Raw genomic sequence first — 26,761 nt, forward strand, 5'->3', positions numbered from 1 at the left:
CAATTTAGGTGATGGGACGTGTGGCTCACTCTATAGCATTATGCTTTGTAAACAGGATTCTAAATATGTATAAGCATGACTCCGCTAACATCAAAGAAAAATGGAATTTGGAATAAGGTTTGGAGCGCACTGACTTTTGTTCATGAAAAATTTGCAATTCAGATGATTTAATATAAGAATAGGCGCACACACAGAAGAAGTAAAGTTTGAAACTTTCCATCATTGAACATGGCATCATTTTCTGAGCCGCAAGAGCTCCTTGATAGATACTTGGATGCGACTGCGCCGGTGACTGCGTTCATGGCAAAGGATTCTGCCTTCCTTGATGATGCGATTAAACGGATGTTACCTTCTTTCAACAAAATCTTCTCCTCAGGTCTTTTTTAATCTTAAACGTATTTTTATATTATGTTGTGAATGAAGCTGGGATAAGCAATTGACATGAATGATCAAATATAAATTATTGTGCTTTGTGCAAAAACACATTGATAATGAAAAGTACATTGTAAAGTATATCAATATTTACCATTCATCCATGGGTTCTTCTACACTTTGTATTAAAAAAGCAAAGTGGACGGCAATAATGCCACTTATTTTCCCTGATGCTGCACAAATAATTTAGATTTTGATAATAGAGAAATGTAATAAAACACAGGAGGCTGTTTCTGCAACTCAATATTTAGAATGCACCAGAGACTGAGAAGAGACAAATTGTATTACAGATCTTATCCCATTAAATATTAGTGACATTAAAATTCTGATGATTCATGAATGCAATAAACAAATATATTACCCTAGTTGTTTTAATGAATTCTTTTTATCTCACTATTTCATGATAAGACAGTTATGCCTGAGCATATATGCACAGTTGGAGGTATTTTACCTTAGATCATGTAAACTAGACTCAACATCACATTGGACATAAAACCTAGACCCCCATAACCTTTAGCTTGCCCAGAGGATACATAGTGCCCGTTCAAGGGATGCATTCAAAGGTATATCAGCCTGCCACCTTTCTAGAGGTGGCTGTGGTTTTCTATTGTCACATATTTAGATGTTGTGTTATATTGGGATAGTGTGTTAGATCACTTCTAATTTGAATGGAAGTTAAACGTGTTTAGCTAATCTTAGCAGTACTATTAAATTACTGCACAAAATGCGTAAGAGATAACACCTTATAACATACATTGTGTCGCAACAAACTCCAGACCAACACCAATAGGGGAACCACACTGATTAGTTATCTACCTGCCCCAATGAAACTATTACACACAGACCTCATTCAAGAGACCAATGAGGCCCAGTGATACACATGGGCATAGAAACTGGCCAGCTGAGGACCACTTGGACAAGTTTTCTGATGACACCAAAAATAATGCATGCTTCCCCAAAAAATGGTATCACTGTAAGTTCTGCTATAATATATATTTCACTAGTCACAGCCCACACTAGGGCTAGCATGAAGGAATGATGGTGGACAAACCCAAAAGCACACCCTGGACTCTATCATGGTATTATCCTCCTACTGGTCTGATCAACTTGTTGACAAGAAAACCCTTACTGTCTTTTAGGCTCCTGAACCTAGACAAAGGAACCAGACACCAAAAACTTTGAGGTATTATTCCCTCCCCATTCAAGCTACAGGAAATCAGAGATCAAGCTTTTGTCTACCTCTGGAACACATCCTACTCCTGTTTCAGGTCCAATCACCATGCAGGACTCAATGACCAGACCTGCACTGGGAAGAAGAAATTAGCTAGACACAACAAACAAGGTGGTGACAAAGCATCTAGCAAAACGGTACATCCCCTACCAAGCTTTAAGAACAAGAGGAATTCACACTACACATTTCAAATACTTTTGGCATACAAGGAGCAATACACAATAGTAATCGTTTCACACAGTGTCCCAAAAAAAAACATCTGCCCTGATGAAGACATTTCACAAAATGTTCCTCAGGCTCAATAGTAGTACCAATGAGTGATGGAATCCGAGCCATCCTGGTATAAACTCATGCTCTGACCCTAACTATAATCAGGGCCAGTAGTAACGTTTATCACTACACACAAGGGGGCGCAAGTGGTAAAGGTCCCTATGAAAACCCTAATGAGGACACCAGGAAGGCAACTGTATATGTTCTGTTGCACGCTCGTACTTCAAGTCATGAACTGTATTTAAGATATCCTTGCTGCATATTAATTGTCTTTTGAATTAACCCTGTACATGTATCCAAGAAATGCTGTGATGTCAGTTATTCATATAAGTTTTATCTCTTGTTATTATGTCCATAAATGTTATGATGTTTTCCTTACAAATGTCTGTTTCCACCAAAATCAAGCAAAGAAAAAATGCTAAGATTCATGAACAGCTTCAGTGAATCATTACAAATCAATAATGGACACGTCACATATAAAGGTGTGATACATATGAGTGTATAACTTGGGCTGAATATTTAAATAATAGTGGATCAAATCAAAGTCCATAGAAGGAACACCTTTTTGGCTTCTTCTATGAGAGTGAATTTTGAGTGATGGTCTGGGAGGCAACATTCCCATTTCGATTTTGTACGTATTGATTCCAGCCTCCACAGTCCACAATCGAATCACTCCCCTCTTCAGCCGATTCAGAAAGGTTAATTTACCTCTAGTAGAACGTACTCCTACAATTTTGTGTATTTATTGATTACGGGTATTAACAAAAACGGACTGTAAAATTATTCAAAAATGTAGTCTTACTTTTCCATAACCCTTGAAACAGTGAAAAGTTACTACAGCCAGAAAGGAACAGTTGTAAGTCCAGCACCATACATGGCCCACCACTGAAACTGAACACCTTCCCATAGAAAATAATGATGGTTGTGACTTAAAAAAACGTGTTTACTTAAAATAAAAGTAAAATGTACATAATCGTATTTAATGGTTAAAAATTATCTGAAACAACATATCATTTATGATAAATTATTTTAACAACATTTTTTAATTTTATTTTCAAGGTGACATTAGGTTTTTCTGAAATATAATTGAATTACTTTAAATTATGTCTATACATCACTTATAATAAGTAGTAATATATATTAATAAATACAATATTTATTCTGTGAGGGATTTTTTGTCTTGTATACTTCAGAAAAATAATGCTAATTTATTTGAATATATTTGACTAACTGATTGCCTGCCTTCCCTATTTAGTGTCGGGGGACCACCAGATTTCTGTTGACCGAGCCCTGCATTGATGGAAAGCAACCTCTGATCCCCCAATGTAATAGGAGCTGTTTCAGGAAGCACCTTACACAGCCCACACAACTTAGAGCATACTGTCTGAGCCCTTATTCTCTTTCCCACAGCCATGTAAAACCTGTTGTGGGTAGAAATATTGACCTCACACCCAGTAGAAACACTCCCTGGATACAGGGTTAAGTATGTGTTTTTGTTATGCTCCAGGGACACCACTGTGTGTGATGCTCTGAAGATCCTGGCATTCATGGGACCTGTGGACACTGAGCAATGAAGCTCTCCCAAAATGTTGCAGGCACAATAATGACACAGAAGACACGCTAAAGACCATGACAGGAGTTTTTGCAGTTAGTCTTCCCACTGGCAATCACTCGGGGTAATATTCTGTGCCTTTGCTATATTGCTTACCATGCCACATCAGATGTGTCCAGTCCCATCTGTGTGCAAATTATTCTTGGCACTGATTCAATATGAAAAGTCCATCCCAAATTGCCAAGACAAGCCCTCTCTTAAATGGAACATGTAATTGTAATTGTAATTGTAATGGTAAGCAAAACTTATAAAGCGCACTGTAACCCAAGCATGCATCCTGGGGCTAAAAGAGGGGGGTAATAGAATGACATCGGAGGCTAAATGGAAAAAATATTAGCTTGTGGGAAAGAGCCAGGTTTTTATTTGTTTGCGGAAAGGCAAGAGGTCACTCATCTGTCGCAGCTCTAGGGGCAGCTTATTCCAGAGTCTGGCAGCCCCGACACTGGAAGCCTGACCTCCCAACCTGACTCTTCTGGCTGGGGGAATTTTCACTAGAAAAGCTGAAGAGGAGCAGAGACAGCGGGAGGGAACATACCAGTCAAATTTACTCTGTAATAGTAGAGGCCCCAGTCCACGAAGCGCTTTAAACACAACACAGAGTGATTTAAAATGAATTCTCTGCACTATGGGGAGCCAGTGCAGCTCCACAAGGGCCTGAGAAGAAGAGGAGTGTTGTGGACGTGACAAGGCCAACTTAGCTGCCACATTCTGGATTCTCTGTAGCCTGCCAGTCAGAAACTTAGGGGAGTCCAACAGCAGGGAGTTACAGTAGTCTAATCTACTCAAAATCACGTTCCGGACTATCAGTGAGCGTGTATGTGTAGGAAGCAAAGGGAGAGTCTTCCTCATAGCCCTAATAAGGGAAAAACACATCCCCAAGGTCTTACTGACATGTGTCTCCAATTTCAGCTTTTCGTTAAATAGGACCCCCAGGTTACGAACAGACTTGGATGGCAGCGGAGGGGGTTCCATGTGACAATACCAGAGACCAGCCGGGGGATGCAGTGGCACCCTCCCGTTCTGAATGCAGAGAATTTCATTTGTGTGTGTGCATTGAATTGCAGAGAGGTGTCGCTCAGCCACTGAGTCACGTTCCGCATACAACTGTGGAAGTTCTCTAGGGAAGTTGATTGGTCCCCTTCCAGTGACAGAATCTGCTGGGTATCATCTGCGTAGTTGACTACCCCTAATCTAAAAGATCTGATCATGTCCATCAAAGGACAGATATAAACATTGAAAAGAATGGGGCTGATCGCAGATCCCTGCGGCACACCATGATGGGCTTTGATAAAGTTAGTTTGAAAAGGGTAGAGGGACACAGCCTAACGTCTGTCGGATAGATAGGCGTGGAACCATTTTAGTGCCTGCCCAGCTACCCCAATGCCCTCCAGTCATTTGAAGAAGACCGGGTAATTGACCGTGTCGAACGTGGCAGTAAGATCTGAAAGGATCAGGGTGGCATGTTGACCCTTGTCTGCGCGCATACGAAGGTCGTCTAACACGGTCAGCAGAGCAGTCTCAGTTCCATGCTCTGGGCGGAAGCCAAACTGGACCTCATCCAGCAGATCATTGCCCTCAAGAAACTGGGAGAGTGCTCTACTCACAACCCGTTCTACAATCTTCACTGGGTAGGGCAGGAGTGAGCTTGGCCTATAGTTTTTGAGGCAGGCTGGGTCCAACAATGGCTTTTTCAATAAGGGGGAGATGATTGCTTGCTTCCAACAGGAGGGGACCACCCCATTGTTCAGAGATTGATTACACAACTGTCTGAGAGGGGGAAAGAGCTCAGCACCCAGCGCTTTCCAGACCCTGTGTGGAAGAGGGTCTAAAGGAGAACCAGGGGACACACTGAGCGCAATTTGTTCAAACACCTCAGGGGATCGAAGTGGTCCAGACAGGGCGGCTAATCTTGGGTCTCCATTTTCACTCGCCCAACCTCCAGCCTGGCCGATAGAGGGCCAGTACTCATATCAGTCAGACTGCTTTTTTCCAATCCCTTGATAATAGTGTTAATTTTATTATAGAAAAAGACGGCCAAGGAGTCTTATTGTTAGTACAGGATGAGTTGGCTATGTCTTTGAAGACTTTAAAAATACTTTTCCAGCTGTTAGATGCATTCAGGATAACAGCTGCAAAACAACAGTTGATGGACAGAATGCAGAACAATGTCATACATTCACCCCAGTACAGAGATCTGGGCCTAAATCCATTGTTATTTTGCACTCCACACCACCCCAGTTCAGACGTGGCCATATGCAAATCAGCATTGACCCTGTACCTCATGGGAACTGTCCAGCCCGAACTGCCAAGCCATGTCTTTTCTGGACCGGAATCAAGCATCCTAGGACCGGTTTCTGGCTATCAGCCGTCTTCAGCCAGGATAGCTTGACTCCAGTGGTGTGGAGAGCATGGGACTCACGTCTGAGCATACCCATCCCACGATGGATTTAGGCCCAGATCTCTGTACTGGGGAGAATGTATGACATTGTTCTGCATTCTGTCCATTAACTGTTGTTTTGCATTTGTCACCCCGAGTTGGTTGGGTATGCTCAGACATGAGTCCCATGCTCTCCATAGGCCCATAGGAATGAATGGCAATTACCGAATGGGTAAATACCGATTCGGTAATTACCGATTCATACCGATTCGGAAATAAAATTGGTAAAATTACCTAAATCCCAATTGCCAGTTCTTAAATACCGAATCAGTATGATTCGTTATTTAAGAATCAGTAATCTGGGATTACCTACATCTGGCCCTTAGTGTGCTAGTTTAAGCCTAGGGACCCTTGGGATTCAAAGGGACTTAATATCTCAACTTACAACTGACACAGGGTGCGTTTACACAGTGGTGAAGGGAGAGAATGGGGCCTGAGGTGACGTGTGCAAACACGCCCTGTGGCACGTTTTAAGTTGGGGAAATACTTCCCCTTCAAAACTGAGTGACCCTTGGGAACAACTAATCCACTAGGTGCTGCCAGTATGTGCCCTTTTTTACACCTCTCTGCAACGCAGATCTGTGGTGCTTACTGGAGGTACCGAGTGGGCTACTCGGACCCCAGGGACCCTCAGGATTCAAACGCACCCTGTGGCACATTCTAAGAGGTAATTTTAATCCCCCTGTCCTAATATGTACTAGGGGCTTACCGAGGAGGTCATGCTAATCACAGTGGAACCCCAATGCATAGTGTTTCCTAGTGTATGTAGGTATTTTCATTGTATTCTAAGTGTCTTTTAGCATAGCACTGGCTCTAGGCCTGGTTAGTCAGAGTCAGAGTTAACAGCAGTACCCATCTGAAAAAGTTGAGGGTACAGGATGATTTTGATACAACACCTCTTTCTGCTCCTCTGTTTGTTCTTTCTGCACATCTTCCTTCTTCCTGTACTTCTCCTCATCTTTGATGATTTCTGTTGCTTCTTTCTGCATTTATTTTGCTTCTTTCTGTGTGTTTTTTCTTCTTTCTTCACAGGTCGTAACTCTGTAGGCATTGGTAGAAACTAGCATTTAAAAAACCTTAGAAAGTCACTGAAAAAAATATAGGTTTCAGGGGTGTCTCAGTTAGTTGGACTTTTCACTCGTACAAAACCATAGAAATTTCCCCTTTATGGTTAGTTCAGCTAACTATAACGCCCGCAATGCACTGCTGATGACGTCACATATTACATCACTCATGACATGGTCAGTGACGTCACTCATGATATCTCAAATGACATCACTGATGACATCATGTCATCATCCTTGTAATGGAATGGCAGACCTCCTTTCACCCTAATATAACACACACTCAAAATAGAAACTAACATTTGGACATACCAAGACCACTTACAACACACCTATATAGTCATCCCAAGATCTATGTACACATCCACTCATTCACCAATAGTCCTATACAGTAAATCATACATGTATTCACTCATCATGTGTACTCATACACCTATACTTCCTTTTACACAATGACACTCATCGATAGTTACTCACACACATAGTCACACATGCAAACAAAGTATCAAACACCCATTAAATTGCATATACAGTAATACACACATCACCACACTTACTGCTACGGAAACGTAAGCAATCACTTACAGAAACACAGCCTAATTTATACAGGAACTCTTCCAATCTCTCACTCTCACATATACCCACTTATATACACCAAAACTCACATACACTAGTTTAAAACATCTCTGGTTACTCATAAAGACGCTATTGAGGCAGTCATTCACTCACTAACACACCCATACACACACTCATCCACCCATACAGTCTTGCACACATGCTGCCTTCAACACATACAAACAGGGAGTCAATCATTCATGCATCTATGCACTGTGTAATACCCCCACCAAACCATACAGACACTCAGACCGATACTCATAAAACCAACTAATAACCTATAGAGACACTCATGTTGCTACTCACCAAACCATGCATCTACTTATACTCAAAGTGAGAGACTGATACAGATATTTATATATTTAAACATTACTCACTAACCCATGAATTCACTAAGATACACTTAATCATACAGTTATACAATCAATTTTATAAAAAAATCAACCATTTAGACACTATTATTCTTCCATCGACCTTCAGATGCACATATATAAAACATATTTAACTTTCAGAAAAACACACATTCACTGGATGATGTCATCAGTTATGTCATCAGTGATGTCATTTGAGATGTCATGAGGGATGTATGACGTTACAACGCATACTTTTACATCGCATGCCTTTACAACGCGGTTTTTACATCGCATACCATTACAACGCATAGTGCTTTTAGGCGCTGGATAGTGATTTATTTAATTTACTATTCCAAATCCAGTCCCCGTGGATAGTAGGGAAGGTGTTGGATAGTATATTAAATACATTCCCTATCCTAGAGCGCCCCCCAGCGCTATGCGTTGTAATGGTTTGCGTTGTAAAAGTTCCGTCGTAATGGTAGTGCGTTGTAAAAGTTTCGTTGTAAAGGATGTTTCCCGTCATGAGTGATGTTATGAGTGATGTCACTGACCATATCATGTCATCAGCAGTGCATTGAGGGCGCGTGAGTTATAGTTAGCTGAACTAACTATGACAGGGGAATTTCTATGGAAATTTCCAACTAACTATAGCGCCTCTGAAACCTATGTTTTTTTTAGGTTTAGAGTGACACATAAATAATGCAAAAAAGAAGCAGAGAACTCTGGGTAGTTCTCAAGGTTAGGTGGAAAGCGGCTCCTGTATAGATCACTCTCAACACCAGTGACACTCCCGATCTGCTCAACACAAATGTCTGCTTTCCTATCAAAGTCTTTAAGCATAGTATTAGCACAGTGTCATCCACGCTGAGACAGAAAAGGACAAAGTATTTTCCCATTTCTTTAGCAACGTCTTTAAGCATTGAACTAGCACAGTGCTGTCCATGCCGAGCTGTAAAATGACAAAAGCCAATTTCCACTCAAGGCACAACATTACAGGTTTGAATTTGTAAAATATCAAACAAGCCAACCTGAAATGAGTAAAAATAACCCCTGACACAGTGTTTCACTGTATTTAGAGCTCTTCATAGAGGTAGAGTTTTGTCTATACAAAAGGGAGTACCCATTGTGAGTCAAAACAATACCCTTTCAGGCATGGAGTGATGCATACATTATGCAACAAAGATGCAGCTAACTCTGGGTAGTTCTCAAGTTTAGGTGGAAAGCAGCTCCTTTATAGAGCACTCTCAACATCGCAACACTATATCTGCTTACCTCAAATGCCTGATTTTCTATCAAAGTCTTTAATCATAGAATTGCCATCCATGCTGAAATGTAAATGGACAAAGTCTTTTGCCATTTCTACAGCAAAGTCGTTAAGCACAGGACTAGCACAGTGCTGTCCATGCTGAGCTGTACAACGACAAAAGCCAATTACCACTCCAGGCACAATATTACAGCTTTGAATTGTTAAAATACCAACCAAGCCAAGCTGAAATGAGTAAAAGCAACCCCTGACCCAGTGCTCCACTCTATTTAGAGCTCTTCAAAGTGGTATACCTTTGTCTAGACACAAGGGAGCACCCAGTATACGTGAAAACAATACCCTTTTCAGGCATAGAGTGTCGCATAAATTATGAAAAAAAGAAGCAGAGAATTCTCAACACCAGCAACACCCTAGATCTGCTCACCTCAAATATCACAGCATGGGCAGAACTGTGCTCTATAAGGAACTAAACCCTGATCAGTTTTCTGATCCCATTACCTTTACTTTGGATGAGGTGAGATTAAGATTTGATGAAATACGGCACTAGGACCTGATTGGATGCAGCCAGACCTTTTCAATGGGCCCTATCCTAGTGAGGGTCTTAAATGTGTCACTGTTCTACCTCTACTATTGTTCCAATTTTTAAGAAGCAAGATAGGGACAGCCCACACCGTTATCCTCCCATATTCCTTATTGAAGTGACAGTGAAGGTTTTGGGGTTGTTGATTCTGAATATGCTGTCTGATTAGGCAGAGGCCAACCAAAAAATCTAGGATGGAAAATACAGGATCCGAGATGGAAAATCCACTACATTTCAATACCTTAACCTTTACCTTATGATTGCCAAATACAGAATGGCTAAACCGGGGTCTGTGTTTCTAGCTTTTATGGTCCGCAATGCACCCTTTGATCGGGTGAATGTCTGCAAACCAAAGAAACTCCTTGAAGATCTGGGGGTGGCTCGGTGAATAACTAACATCCAGTGACAGTGTGTTTCTATAAAGTTTAAATATGTTTTATATATATGCCAAGTTGTATTGAAGAATGAGTGGGTGAATAAGTGTCTGGATGGAGGATTTAGTATGTGCGTGACTGACTGAAGTGAGTGATTAAATGTGACTTTCTGAATGCATGGGTTAGTGATGAGACTATGTGAATGTCTGTATCAGTCTGTTGTTGTGTAAGCTTCTACATGGTTTGGTCAGTAGCTACATGACTGTCTATATGGGTGTTTGATTGGTTGCCTGAGTATTTGTAAGAGAGACTGAGTGTGTGTTGGTGGTGGGAGTGTGTGACTCTGTGCATAGATCTATGAGTGGTTGATTCACTGGATGTAAGGGTTCAAGAATACATGTGGAAACAGCTGTATGGGTAGGTAAATGTGTGTATGGGTGTGTTGGTGAGTGAATGGATGTCTCAGTGGTACATGTCCAAGTGAATACATATGTAAAAGGCAGTGTATGCGAGAGTTGGAGTATAGAAATGTCTATACATGAGAGTCAGTGGTTGTGAGAGTGGCTGTATGGATGAGTGTGTACTTGTATCAGTGATTGTATAAGAGAATAAGTATGTGTTAGTATCTGTATAAATTAGTGAGGTGGTGTGTGTATACCTGTCTAGGTGAGTAAATGGGAGTGTGATCGATTATTTGCATGATTGTCTAGGTGTATGAGTAACTCCATGGATGAGTGACGTTGTGTGAGTGTCTGTATAGGTGTATGAGTGCATATGATAGTGTTGTATTAATGAGTGACTGCATATATGAGTGATTGTATGGGTGAATGAGTAGATGTGTGTAGACCTTTGAATCAATGTGAGGAAAATAGAATTTTGCCCTGTTGTGTGTCCCTACGTGTTCCCCATCATATGTTATATGTGCATGATTAATATGCATATTTATCCCCTTGACTGAATAAAGACGCAATTATAGTTGTGTCCAACGTTAGTATGTTAGTTATCCAGTCCCTCTTGAAAGCAACAAGTATTAGGCCTATGTTGCCAACGTCTTTACATTGTGCACGTTAAATCATCGAGATGCACCCGTTTCTAGGCCTCACAGGGCCCGGACTCCAGATTCAAGCCTCAAGTCTCCTGAACCACTCCGAGGAGCGATGCAGCTCCGCCCGCATCCCTGACCCTTCACTTTGCCAAGCAACGCGGTGCCCGGCTTGGCCTAGCCTGCCTGCCTGCCAAGAATATGTTATGCCTACAGTTATCAGTTCAGCTCCCCGGCTTCACATTCCTAGCTAACGAACTGTATAAACATCTCCATCCACAGTCTAGTCTTCCTGTCTCCATGCAAGCGATTAATTGTATTAGTATCCATAGAAGATTCATAGCACATGCAATACATGAAGAAATATATGCATGCACTAGCTTTAGTGACAAGTAGCCTTTGCCCTGATGACTTTTAGATTCAAGCAACATGTACTCCAAACACCAGATATCAGATATACTATAGGTACAGGTCGTTCTGACATCCCAGACTTTAGTCTCCTCTTCTAGTGCCAGAAGTCAGAGCCCCCAGCTCTCCCCAGTTACACGTCATGGCCCGTTTGCGCGCACCTGTAGGTTAAAGGTTCCAGCTGCCCATGTAGCCCCCTCCATGTATCCACCCACTTATGACACTTCTGTGACGTCTACATCACACACCTCCGTGCACGCCCTGTGCACGCCTTCTTTTTACGCCCATATGTTCTTATCTTTCGTATGTCACTAGTTACGCCTACTGTATTCAATGCAATTATACTGTTTTACTATATATATACTGTATGATGTTAATGAGATAGTAGCTGTCCCTCTTTGTCCTGTGTCTGTCCCTTCCTGAACCTTTGCAGGTGATGGAACCCAATGGTCCATTGGCTCGAGCCATCTGATTAAAGCCCGTATGACTCAGATACCACGGATTTTGCCTCTTATTTATTGAGCTATCCTTTCTAGTTAATGCATAGAAAAATAGTACCGGTAATTATTTCTTTATTTATCACATAATGGCGCCCGAATAGGGATGAGCCCCTTCCCCACGCGCCGGCGATGTAACGCAGGCCCCCTGACCCTTCTACAGCCGTGACGGACCCCTACTGTGCACGTGCAGATATTTCTGCTTCAAGTCTCCCTCAGGCCCACGGAGGAGACGGAGACTGCGGTCCGGCATCCAGACGAGGCGGTGAGGAAGGCGGATCGTCCTGACCAGAGCCCAAGCCGAGAGAGCAAGGTCCGAGGTATCCGGAGGCCCACCTGTTTCCGAAGCCCGAGGCGCATGCGTAGTGTGTAGCAGTAACCAGACGTCGTAGCAGTCCAGTCCAGTCCGAGGCCTTCAGTTCTGCTTCCCGGTGAGTACCGTTGCTGGGGAAGTATCTAGACGGGTTCATTAATTTGTGCCCGGTCCGACGGGTTTGGGTACACAGATCCGGTCCGACGTGTTCACTTAGGTGGATACGGTATGACGTGTCTCTTTATGAGACCGGTATGTTCTGTACTGTTTTAGCAGTGCATCCAGTAATTCTAGTAAGTCTGTCCTCGAGAAATTCAAGTATTATGTTTTCAATGTATTAGGTACTATCTGTTCGAACTGTTTTTAATGTGTTTTTGATGTCGTGGTATGAATGATTTGTTTTGCTATTCATTACTGTGTTCATTGTGTATTGTGTTCAAGTTCGAGTCCGTTCAAATATGCCTCTGTTTTCAAAGTTACGTCAGATAAAAACCAGAAAAGGGTTACTCGAAGAATCAGTTCCTGTCCCTCCTAGGGACAGTCCTGGACATTTCATGTATCATAAGCATGGCTTAGATGCCATACTGTATCTAGATTTATGGGTGGACTACACCAAAGATCTCAAAGAGAAATATAGATGGCCTGTTTCAGGAACATGGGATGCCGAGTGCATCATGAGAGTAGAAGAAGCATTATGGAAAAAGAAAGCCAGACAATCCCAGAAGGATGCCATAGAATTGTGGCGTAAAGAATCGCATAAAAGAACAGAAAAGGAATTCAGAAAAGCAGAACTAAGTGGGAATCATCAGAAAAAGCCCAAGAAAGGGAATTACTAGAAGAAGGTGAACGAGTTAGAGCAGAACAATCAGACAGACAAAGAAATGCCCTTATTAAAGGTATGTATCCCCTTCTCGCCGAGGGTTTGCCTAAGGCGACCCCGGAAACACTCTGTAATTTACCGCCACCATTGGTTCCGACTAAGCTACGTCATAAACCGACCGCAGCTGAAATTTTTCTTTCTTCCTATTTAGACGGCACTGTCCCAGAATATGCAAATCCGAATCCTACTCCGCCTGTTCAACCCCATCACCCTGTTAATAACGTAATTACTGTGCCTCCAGCCATGGGTCCCGGGAATCCTGTCCATGTGCCAGTACCCCAGGACCAACCCACATTACGTACACCTACTTTACCAGTCACGTTACCAGCAACCGCACACTCCGTATTTATTGACGATTCTAGTTCAGGAGGAGCAGGGGGAGGTATTCCTATCACCCCGCCTCAAACAAAGCGCCTGACACTAAGAGACGCAGCATTACAGCGTACGCCAAAAGTGGCCACGTACGAAGCCCTCAAGAAGTACCTTACTGATTGTAGATATGATCCAGTGCCAGGCGAAGATCACATGATATTATATTCCGTACGTTTACGACGAGTTGCAAACTTTTTGACTACCATGCCAGATATGAAAGAACATTTAGACAGAATATATCATTTCATTCGAACAGGGGAGAAACCAGCAAGTATTCACGAAGCTATGGCACACAGGAAAGTGGAGATTCAAAGTATGATTTTACAATTTTTGATAAATTGTCTAATAAGAGAACAAGATCATCCTGATAAAAACAAAGACGAGATGAAGGTCCTGACAAGGTGGAGTGACAATAAAGCAGACGGAAAACACAAGACACAGAATAGTATAGAAACGATGTACAGAAAGATTCGTAAAGAAATTCTAGACATACACGAGAGGGAGAAAGCAAGAATAATAGCCGAGAAAGAGAATGACTCTTCAGACGAAGATGTAGACAACGAGAATCCAAGCAGAATGGCGTATGTAGGTAAGACGAGACCTTTTGATAGACACACACGCCTAGACTACAAGAAAGCTTTTCTTCCTCCCGTACCAGAACAGTGTTCTCTTGAACAATTATTCCAGGCTACAGATAAAGTTCTGAAACAGAGAATAGGTTATAGTGAGCTTAGTACCATGCATGAACAAGAACTAGCCCGATCAGCAGTTCGATGGACTTGTGATTCTACCACATTTCCAGACGAAGTAGTGGCTCAAATGTTTCTGAAACTGCCCCCAGCCGAGCAGCGACTGGTGGGTATGTACATGATCCAGCACCTCATTACACTGTACGAAAGTCAGCATTCTGATCCAGGTTCATTATATAATGTATTGAACGAGTTACTCCTAAACCGATGGAAAGGTCTAGGTACCGATTTAATTAGTGTCATTTTAGAACAACGCCACAAATACAGAACGTTCCTGACTCCGCATTTTGTTCCTGTTTCACCCCCATTCTACATAGACAGACAGAATCCGTTGCGAGAAGTGCATCCTGTTAAGGGAACGGGGGGTGAGCTCGAACGAGTATTTGTTTACACCCCTATAACGAAAATAGAACTACTGGAAATGAAAAAGTTAGTCCCCTGTCACGATAAAGATCCAGCAGGGTTAAAAGACATGCTCCGTATGGGAGAATACACGTATCCCGATATCATTAAAATGTTAAAGGTCCTGTTGCCTGCGGGCATATATGAAAAACTCAAAGAAAAAGAATGGGAGGTGGGAGAGAAAAAGATTGACTGGACCGCATTAGAGAACGAAATAAAACACGAGTCCCAGGTACCGGACTCGGGGAAAAAGCCAAAGCATTGCCCGAGTTGTTAATACAAGTCTTGCCAAGATTACTAGCCACGAAAAAGGAAGACTGGGATGCCATCTCAGCCTGTAAACAGAAACAAGACGAAGACACTAGTGATTTTTATTCCAGATTTGAGAAATGTTTCATTATTAATAGCGGTTTGAAAACAAGTAGTGAGTCGTATCCACATCTTTTTGTTACTAAACTAGTTGAAAATTCTTTACCTCAAGTGAAAAATCGAGTACTGAAAGTCGAGAGTACCTGGCAAGCTAATACCCCGTCCCAAATGCTACAGATGTTACAGTATCACCAGAACCGAATCAGAGAAGAACAGGAACACGAAAGGAGACGTATGAAAGACACGAAAATAAAAGTACTAGTTGCACAGTCTGTTCCAGCAGATGGTCAGAAGAGGGGTACGAATCAAACTAGTCATTCTGCAGCTCCCGTTAAAGGGACATGCAATTACTGTAAACAGCCAGGTCATTTTATAAACGAATGTGCAGTTCTGAAACACAACATAGCTACCGGTAAGACGAAAGAGAGACCACGTCTTCCTAGACAGGAACATGTTCCGCAAAATTTGCAACCACCGCAGAACGCACAACAGACAGTTACAGTACCGCAGCCTATAGCTGCCACACAACACGTTACACAGCAGATGTACCAGTACGCACAGTCAGATTATCCAGAATATCAGCAGTATTCATGAAACAGCCTAGAGAGGGAGGTTGGCTTGCCTCTCATCGAGGTTCCTGTAGATCAAGAGGGTCCCTATGTACACAGTCAAGTATTAGGGAAAGACAGAAAATTTCTGATTGATACAGGGGCAAGTAGGACTACCATCAGTCATGACGAGGTTCCAGGGGCTCCACTCTCAGGCTCAAGAAATGTTTCCCTGGGATTTTCAGGAAAGCCTATTGTTAATGAAATATCGAAACCAGTTTCCCTAGAAGTTGGTCCATTGTCCCGAACTACAGACTTGTTACTTACGAAATCATGTCCTGAAAATTTACTTGGTATTAAAACATTGAGAGAATTAGGAGCTGTAATTTGCTGTTCTCCGGAAGGAGTGAGATTGTTTTTACGTGATTTTAAAGGACATTATGTGTTAAGAGATTTTGATCCAAGATTATTGAATGTACCACAGCATTTATGGGCGCAAGGTCCAACTGATGTAGGTTGTATGCACATTACACCATATCGTGTCACTCTGAAGCAAGGTGTTGTATTACCCCGAATCCGACAATACAAGTTGCCACCTGAGGCTGTAGCAGCCTTATCGAAAATCATTGACGAGCTCATTGCTCAAGGAGTGGTTGTAGAAACTGACTCCAATGTATGTAATTCCCCGATCATCCCGATTCTTAAACGTACTGACCCAAATGCACCTCCAGTTTATCGATTAGTGATTGACCTTCGAGAACTTAATAAATGTATCATACCCCAGTACCCAGTGGTTCCAGATATCTCTTCCCTATTGACTGCCATTGATTCCGAAGCTACGTTCTTCACTGTTATTGATCTCAAGAACACTTTCTTTAGTGTCCCCATTCATCCAGATAGCCAGTTCCTTTTCGGATTCTGTTTAAATGGAAGAAGCTATAAATTCACACGTGCACCTCAAGGGTTCACAGAAAGTCCCAGTATTTACAGTCAAGCACTGAAACGACAACTAGACAGTATTCACATGCCAACTGACACTGCCCTGATCCAGTATGTCGATGATTTATTGATCACAGCCCGTACAGAACGTGACTGCGAACGTGCGTCACTGACAGTTTTGTATTTCCTGGCAGACATGGGGCACAAGGTGTCCCCTTCCAAACTGCAATTCTGTGTCCAGCAAGTGGTATACCTTGGACACTTACTGTCCAAGAGGGGTAGGCAGTTGACACCTGACCGTATCCAGTTAATAGCACATCTTCCACAGCCCAAGACACAGAAGGAGGTATGAGCTTTTATCGGCCTCACTTCTTACTGCAGACAATGGATCCCTCAGTACGCATATCTAGCCAAGCCACTGATACAGTTGACAACACAGGAGGCAGTGACATCGACTGTCCTCCCTTGGACCCAGGAACATACACTTGTTTTCAATGAATTAAAGAAAGCTTTATGTCAGGCTCCTGTGCTAGCGACACCAAACTACAGTAAACCTTTTACGCTTTTTGTCACTGAACGTGATGGTACAGCATTATCTGTTCTCACACAAGATCAAGCAGGACAACACAAGCCTTGTGCTTATTTTTCTAGCACCTTAGATCCAGTAGCCCAGGCTCTGCCTGCGTGTCTCAAATCAGTTGCAGCCACAGCTCTAGCTATCAGACAAAGTGATTCCATAGTGTTAGGACACTCCCTGACAGTTCAAGTTCCACACTCCGTGGAAGTTCTTTTAAACCGAACACAGACTCAGCACTTGACAATTGCACGTTTAACAGGATATGAACTGACACTGTTTCAGCCACATATAGAAATTAGACGCTGCAACATTTTAAATCCTGCTACACTGTTACCCTCGACTACCTCAAATCCTGCCACACATGATTGTGTGGAAGTTATTAACATCATGACAAAGCCAAGACAAGACTTGACGGACATTGCATTACCTGACCCAGACCTGACACTTTACGTGGATGGTTCATGTATGAGAACAAGTACAGGAGAGTTAGTAGCTGCATATGCAGTGACTACTGAAACTGAAGTTATAGAAACACACCGTATTGACACCCTGTCTGCTCAAGCAGCAGAGCTCATCGCTCTGACCCAAGCCTGTATACTAGCCAAGAACCTGAAAGTAAACATATATACAGATTCACGTTATGCATTCGGAGTCGTACACGACTTCGGAGTCCTCTGGCAAGAAAGAGGTTTCATGACCTCTCATGGAGCCAAGATTCAGCATGGCCCCCTCATTCAAGCTCTGTTAGAAGCAATACATTTACCGACAGCCATCGCCATTATGAAGTGCAAAGCACATACGAAAGTCACTGACACCATTTCCCAGGGTAACGACCTGGCAGATCGAACAGCCAAGCTTACTTCTCAGACTCCAGACACTCCAGTTAACATGACAAAGACAGACGTTCCAGTCCCGACAACTTGCATGACAGTTAAAGACCCTACACAAGATGTACTAGACATACAGACACATGCTACCCCAGACGAAATCAAGAAATGGTCTGAACAAGGAGGGGTCCAGACAGATCAGGGATGGTTGACGAAGGGAAAAGCCACATGGTTTCTCCCCGACTCTATGGTTCAAGTCATTATTAATACAGCACATAGTCCAGCACATTTAGGAGAAAAAGCTATGTTAGACAGCATCCAGAACCTTTGGTTTAACAAGCATTTACGAGCAGCAGCAAAGCAGAAAGTGCGTACCTGCATGATCTGTTGTCAGTTCAATCCAGGTAAAGGTGTTCCGGTGGAACAAGGTGGATTCCATCCTCCTGACCACCCTTTTGAAGTCCTCCAGATGGATTATATCCAGATGGATCGATGCCGAGGTTTCAAGTATGTCCTCGTAGTTGTATGCGCTTTGTCCAGATGGACAGAAGCATATCCAGTCCCAGATTATACTGCCGCGACCACTGCCAAGCAGTTGGTTCGTGAGTTCTTCCCTCGCTATGGTTTGCCCAGGGTCGTGTATTCAGATAACGGACAGCCATTCTCGTCCGAACTCATGAAACAAGTATCATTTCTGTTAGGGTACCAGTGGAAATTCCATTGCGTACGACATCCCGAGGCAGCTGGCCTCGTCGAGAGACATAATCAAACTCTGAAAACACGAATAGCGAAGGTCTGTGCCGAGAAAGGTGTAGATTGGATGGTAGCCCTGCCGGTTGCCCTCTTTTATATGAGAATGGTCGCCCACTCCAGATCTGGGTTGTCACCTTATGAAGTTATTTTTGGTCGTCCCCCAAACATGTGGGGTACACCTATGCCTCGTAAAATCACCGATGTTGACAGTAACATGCTGACAGATTACCTAGCTTCCTTGATGTCTGCACTACTCTCTTGTCGTTCACAGGTCGCGGCTGCCTTTCCAGACAACACCCAGGTGAAACCGCACGAGGTCGTTCCAGGCGATCTTGTTTTGATCCGCAACTTCGATCGTTCAAGCCCCCTGGAGCCCCGCTGGAAGGAGCCAAAACTTGTTCTGATGACCACAAGGACCGCCGTAAAGCTAGAAGGCAGGAAGGGCTGGCTACACTCCAGCCACATCAAGCGTTTCCATGGACTCCGTCCAAAGACTTTTTTCAAGGACTGCCCCGATACTGACTCTAAACTTCCCCTGTTAGAGAAAACTCCGCAGCAGGAGTATAAAATGAAATTGAGGTCTAGTAAGTCAGACAGCGTTTAATTGTTTAAGTCCCTCTCGGGTGAAGCGGTTAGACAGGTTCCTGACATGTATGAGATAGACCCACATAGAGAGAGAGATAGAAACTCCAAGAAAATACGTTACTGTAAGAATCTGCGAAGCAGATGCATTGTTACGTTATTGTTTATGTTATTTCTGAGTCTTACGATCACATGTATAAGTTATGTTTTACATGTATTTTTTCCTCCTCTTGATTCACATGTACATCTTTCCTCTAATGATACAGTAGAGCACACCTTTAGTGAACTACCCCCTCACGAGTTATCCTATCGACTTGCAATGCGCAACAATACTTTTATCCGCATGTTACACTATTCGCATCAAACCAGTAATGCCACTAATTGTTGGGTGTGTGGTCGACTCCCCCCTTTTCAGACAGTGAAGGGAGTTCTGCCACTCTTTCCCTATCCGTTTTCACATAATGGTTCGTGTGGAGCATGGTTTACGTTAACATCATCCTTAGATGATAAGTCCCTTCTGAATAGAACATGTGTCCCAGACAAGGAAGGTCTTCCCCATAGGACAGGGTTAGAACTAGAAAATGAAGTATATGATCTAGGTAATTTTTCCTCCAACCTCATGGTTTTGAATGTTCAGTCCGAGACCACTCCAGACTTGCCTTCCATAACAGTCCTACCAGTGAAAGGCGAATTATGTGTTAGAAAGAATGGTTCAGTACACCTAGGACACAGTGATTGTACTACTGTGGTCGAGTATAGTGACAGTGGGAAATCTACTTTCAAAGCTTCACGTCATTCATATTTTGTATGTGGTCAGACCGCATATGTACGTCTGCCTCTAGATTGGGATGGAACATGTTACATTGCATTCCTACTGCCACCAGTTTTCCTAGCTCCATCCGATTATCACCGAAATACACATCTAGTACACGTCAGACATAGAAGGGAGATCGAGTCCCCAATTGTCGATCAGACTGAAACTACATTAGAACAGTATGCAGATTTCAATAAAGGTTTCTTTTTCTTCATAGGTCCTGTCCAGAATAGTAAATTAATACGCAGATTAACCCGAACCCTTGAAGCAGTAGTGAATGAGACTACTTCCGCCCTAGGTAACTTAACAGAGGAACAGTCTGCTATGAGATTTGTCGTTCTTCAGAACCGCCTTGTTCTTGACGTCATACTGGCCGATAGGGGCGGAGCTTGTAGAGTCATCGGATCTAGTTGTTGCGTTTTCATTCCTAATAACGCACCGTCTGTGTATTCAGCAATAACTAGACTTCATAAAATAGCTCATCAGCTACACCAGAATCCAGGCACCTGGACTTGGTCCGGCTGGCTCTGGAGTATAATATCTGCCTGGGGATGGAAAGTACTGTCATTCCTAGGAATAGTAGTAATGATCATTTTCAGTTGTTGTCTCTGTTTACAATGTGGCCCTGCGATTTGCTGCTTGTGCGCTACCTCTTGTATTTCAAGTCCAAAGTCCCATTCCCAAAAGATAAGAGACGAGCAAATGATGCTGTATGAACAGATAGATGGTATCATGAATATTGATGTTTCCTGAAGGAAACGTAGGGAACAAGGAGGGAATGAGGAAAATTGAATTTTGCCCTGTTGTGTGTCCCTAGGTGTTCCCCATCATATGTTATATGTGGATGATTAATATGCATATTTACCCCCTTGACTGAATAAAGACGCAATTATAGTTGTGTCCAACGTTAGTATGTTAGTTTTCCAGTCCCTCTTGAAAGCAACAAGTATTAGGCCTATGTTGCCAACGTCTTTACATTGTGCACGTTAAATCATCGAGATGCACCCGTTTCTAGGCCTCACAGGGCCCGGACACCAGATTCAAGCCTCAAGTCTCCTGAACTACTCCGAGGAGCGATGCAGCTCCGCCCGCATCCCTGACCCTTCACTTTGCCAAGCAACGCGGTGCCCGGCTTGGCCTAGCCTGCCTGCCTGCCAAGAATATGTTATGCCTACAGTTATCAGTTCAGCTCCCCGGCTTCACATTCCTAGCTAACGAACTGTATAAACATCTCCATCCACAGTCTAGTCTTCCTGTCTCCATGCAAGTGATTAATTGTATTAGTATCCATAGAAGATTCATAGCACATGCAATACATGAAGAAATATATGCATGCACTAGCTTTAGTGACAAGCAGCCTTTGCCCTGATGACTTTTAGATTCAAGCAACATGTACTCCAAACACCAGATATCAGATATACTATAGGTACAGGTCGTTCTGACATCCCAGACTTTAGTCTCCTCTTCTAGTGCCAGAAGTCAGAGCCCCCAGCTCTCCCCAGTTACACGTCATGGCCTGTTTGCGCGCACCAGTAGGTTAAAGGTTCCAGCTGCCCATGTAGCCCCCTCCATGTATCCACCCACTTATGACACTTCTGTGACGTCTACATCACACACCTCCGTGCACGCCCTGTGCACGCCTTCTTTTTACGCCCATATGTTCTTATCTTTCGTTTGTCACTAGTTACGCCTACTGTATTCAATGCAATTATACTGTTTTACTATATATACTGTATGATGTTAATGAGATAGTAGCTGTCCCTCTTTGTCCTGTGTCTGTCCCTTCCTGAACCTTTGCAGGTGATGGAACCCGATGGTCCATTGGCTCGAGCCATCTGATTAAAGCCCGTATGACTCAGATACCACGGATTTTGCCTCTTATTTATTGAGCTATCCTTTTTAGTTAATGCATAGAAAAATAGTACCGGTAATTATTTCTTTATTTATCACAAACGAGTGTGTATGTAGTAACTGGAATTTGGGTGTCGATGGTTTCGCAAATGGTAGTCTGTATTTTACAATGGCTGTACCAAATGTTATATTAGAGTGTGAGCAGGTGCATCATATTTTCACGTGGATGATGCCATCAGTAATGTCATCAGTGAAGTCATTTGAGATGTCATCAGTGATGTCACTGACCATGTCATGAATGATGCATTATGTGACGTCATCAGCAGTGCATTGCGGGGGTGAAAGGTCCCAGGTGCTCCCTCCCATCAATCACATGCATATGGATCTATTCAGTCCTGTGCTGACTCTCCCTGTCTCCTGGAATCCCCCAGCCCCTGTCACTCAAACTCCAGATAAGGAATACACAACCTAGCAGAGGCAGGCCTGGACAGCTAGGCAAGAAAATGCCTATGTTCTAAAAGTGGTATTTTCAAAAACAGAATGTTTAAACCAACTTCAATAAAATATATACGTTATAAATTCCCTGAGTCAGTTAGGATTATAAGATGTTATAATTAAACTGCCCATTCTGACCTAGGAGGAACAGTTTGCCTTGCAATAATACAATTGAAATTGGTTGTAACTATCAGGACATGCCACACACATCAGGGCATGTACTACCTTTTACAAACAATGCACCCTGCCCTTGGGCCTACCTTAGGGGAGACTAATATATAGAAAAGGGAAGGTTTAGGGACTGGCAAGTTGGTGTACTTGCCAAGTCAATATGGCAGTACCAGACTGCACACAGGCTCAGCAATGGCAGACCTGAGATACACTTTACAAGTGGATACAGTTGGATGGCACAATCAGGGCTGCAGGCCCACCAGGAAGAATTTGGTTTACAAGCCCTGGGCACATGCAGTGCACTGTACTAGGGTCTGACAAGTAAACCTGGAGTCACTAATCCATACATCAATTTACAACAGAGAGCATATGCACTTTAGCACTGATCCGCAGTAGTAAAGTGCCCAGAGTAATAAAACAGCCAAGAACAGGTCAGAAAAAATATAGGACGAAGGCAAAAAGTTCAGGGATGACCCTGCAAAATGGGCCAAGTCCAACACTTGCCTTCTTCAAAGACAACACTGGGTATAAGAACTGGACTTCTGACCTCACCAATTCAGTATATTTCTTGACCTGTGGATAGTCTGGCAGGAATAAGGACTGATGTGCTGCTTAAGGATGAATGTATGATGTTACAACGCATACATTTACAACTCATGCACTTACAACGCAGTTTTTACATTGGAACATCAACTACGACGCATTCCAATACATATCATGACACTACATCGCATTTAAAAAAACTACCTTCACAACGCGTTCCATTACCTCTCATACTACCTTTACACCGCATACCAATACAACGCATACCATTAAATTGAATTTAAGGTAAGTATTGGATAGTGTAGGGGTAAAAAATGACTATTCTAACTCTAGTGGCGTACGTTGTAATCATATGCTTTGTAATGCCTGCGTTGTAGTGACATGCGTTATAAAGGATGTTGCAATGTAATGGTTGAATTGTAAAGGTTGGTTCCCCTCAAGGACTATCACTCTGCTCGACTGCTGCGCTGGAAGAACTGCGTTTCTGCTGTGTTAATCTGCTGCCTGCTGTCTTCCTTGCCTGGGTGAGAAGGACTGGACCCACATCACTTGATCCCAGAATCAAAGAGACTCCAAGGGATTGCTGTGTCACATCCTGTTCTGAAATCTCAGGGACATCAAAGACTCCCAACCACCCTTTAGCTGCACATGTACTCTGCCATCTGTGGGTCGGCCTTGCCAAGTGGTGCCAGCCCAGTCCCGGACCCTTGAAATGGGCCTGAGGTGCTGCTCCAGCAGACTCTATGCATTGCCATAGCCACAGCATCTCAGAACCAGTGCAGCACTGCAACAGCAGATGCATCACCGCCTTTGAGAGGATTGATCGTGATGTATCAATGACTCTGCAGCTCAGTGGCTACATTTCAGAGCGCAGCTCAGAGCTGATGCATCACCACCATCCTATAGATTCACAATGATAAATCACCCCTTTACTTCTTGCATCTCTGCCCCAATAACGATGCATTAACGGAACTTTGCAGCGGGCCAATCCTGCTCCACCTATCTGGACCAGGCTCCATCGTGGTTGGCCTGAATGTTTGTATTTGTTCCGGTGAAGCATGACCAGTTAGCCCCGGTTGGCGGAGTATGCTTTTAAGCACTACATTTCAGTTTAGTCTTTAAAAATTCTTGACTCAAGGCCTCCGTTTTGAATTGTTGTAGCTGTTGTCTAATTTGGTTCATGAAATTAAACTATATTTGTCTAAACAGGTGTAGTATCTTTTGGTGTGGTGTTTTCACTGTTCCACTGTTTGAGGTGCTGCACAAATAATTTACAATCTGCCTCTAAAAATAAACCTGATTGATCTGTACCTGATTGATCTGTGCAAAGTTACATGCGGAGCAGAGGTTAATATAATATATTGACTTCAAAAATCCTAATCAATAATCTATTTCTGTACATTTTTCTTACCAGGTGCTGTAAAAGGGGAGCTGCTGATTGAGCTGTCCTATGCTCCTTTCTTCCATTGGACCTTCCCAGCCTGTGACTATTTTTCAGACATTGTTCTTGGTGGCTCCACTGATCAGTGTGTTGCAGTGATAGAGAAGTGGAGGAGAAATGAACCTGGAGCTCTGGACTGGAGTCATGCAGCAAAGGCACTTTGTGAGCTTCAGGGCAACAGGTATGTATTCTGCACCTGATGATGTATTTCATATGCCCACCTTTGTTTACCTTGCCAGCAATCCTAATGCCGAGGGCAGCAGGTTTACTTTCATGAAATGAATGTCAAAGTTTCCAGAGGTGAGCAGCAGGTTCATGCCACTTTTCCATTTTTGAACATAGAGATTTGAAGGGCGTTCATCAAACTGCTTTCCATCTTTGAACCTGTAAGTGAGCGAGCATGACAAATCTATCACTCACCATTTCTTGAAATGCAATTCTTTGGTTATTGTGATTTGGTAATTTGTTTTGTATCACAAAAGGTTATCAACTCATTCTGAATCACAAATAGGAGAAGTCATGCATTGGGCATCTTCATTGTTTTTACGATTAGCATTGAGGTGTGTCACTGGTTTGTTACTGAATTGTGCTCATTAAAGTTTAAAAAAGTGACTTACTTCTAAAAGGAATTGGTAAAATATTCATAGAGCGATGCTATTCCATTGGACAGATTCCTCTCCAGGGTGTGTGTTGGGGTGCCTGCTTCTATAAGTGAAGTTCTCTAATGGGATTTTGTTAATAACAGTAGTGCATGTTCTTTTGAAAAAAAATCTCATTTCCAAATTCAAATACAGGGATTATGGTATGCTGTTCCCTGTAATCATTCATCCTTTTGTTTGGAGCCAGTCGATGGGAGTCACAAAACGTTTCCCACCTATTTAATGTGCCTTAGCTCAGCTTTTTTGACACTTGACATAATTTGAAATCTTGCAATGTAACTATATCAATATATAGATTGTATTGCAGATAGTTCAAAAGAGCATACTTCCTTAGGCCCATTTTTATATAAATGTAAACAGCAGAAGTATCTTATTCCAAATGTCAAATGCAGGATTTTGGCTAACGGGGGCTTGATACGGTGTCAATATATCACCATAAAGTGTGGAGTTATGCTATTTTATTTAGAATGCACTAACACATTGAAAAAGATGAGTACAATAGATCACAAGTAGGTGCTAGAAAAAGAAGAATTACTGATTACAAAGTAAAGAGCCTGATTTATATGTTGGTGGGGCAGGATCTCTCTTGTAAAGGTGACAGAGTTCCCACCCCACCAACCTTGTGGTCTATCCCATTCAATTTAGATGCAGGTGGACATTGGGTGTAGCCACATCAGTGATAATACCATGAATGCCATGAACAAATATCTCCAATTGCCCAAAGAAGTAAGTGTTGGTGGAGAATTGGCTATATGTCCATTCACCCAATTAGGATTGGTGGACATATAGCTGTTTTTTTACTGTCTGTCATTTCCAGGCACACCCTGGTGGTAAAGGAAAAGAAAATAACCCCACCACATTGGAAATGACTCCTATGGAGGGGGAGTCATTATGTGTTTAATTGCAAAGGATTTTTTTAAAATAAAGAACAATACTCTTTGTTCATGTTACTGGAACACTCTGCACTTAACATCGAAAACTTTGACGGAAACTGCTAGGATCGTTCTTCCTGCCAACGCTTTCTGAATGAATGACCACCTGTCAGTGGAAAATTATAAATCTTTAGTGTGGTACCACCACCAGAGTGATAGACTAATTTATTCCATCATCCTAGTGCAAAAATTATGTGTATTACTGGTCAGAGTCTTATGTCGCTTTGTCTGTTTCATATTCTTCAATCTTATTCTATGATCCTCAGCTCCCAGTGTATTGCTAATTGAGAAGTGTCTTATTATCTGGCTGATTGCTGTACACCTATTCATGTCATTTACATATCTGAGAGATGTTGTAGGGTGTG

The 26,761-nt window shown here is 42.7% G+C and overlaps 1 pseudogene across 1 annotated transcript in view; it reads left to right on the top strand.

Annotated features, from left to right (window-relative positions):
* The first annotated feature begins 228 nt into the window (after nt 1-228).
* LOC144752104 (nicotinamide N-methyltransferase-like) overlaps nt 229-26,761 on the top strand; it is a 97,049-nt pseudogene continuing 70,516 nt past the window's right edge. Inside the window, exons 1-2 of the transcript XR_013594029.1 lie at nt 229-376; nt 24,779-24,986. The product of XR_013594029.1 is annotated as a nicotinamide N-methyltransferase-like (transcript). The remainder of the gene's footprint in view (nt 377-24,778; nt 24,987-26,761) is intronic.

This window comes from Lissotriton helveticus, chromosome 4_2 (genome assembly GCF_964261635.1).
Source record: "Lissotriton helveticus chromosome 4_2, aLisHel1.1, whole genome shotgun sequence".
Taxonomy (NCBI): Eukaryota; Metazoa; Chordata; class Amphibia; order Caudata; family Salamandridae; genus Lissotriton; species Lissotriton helveticus.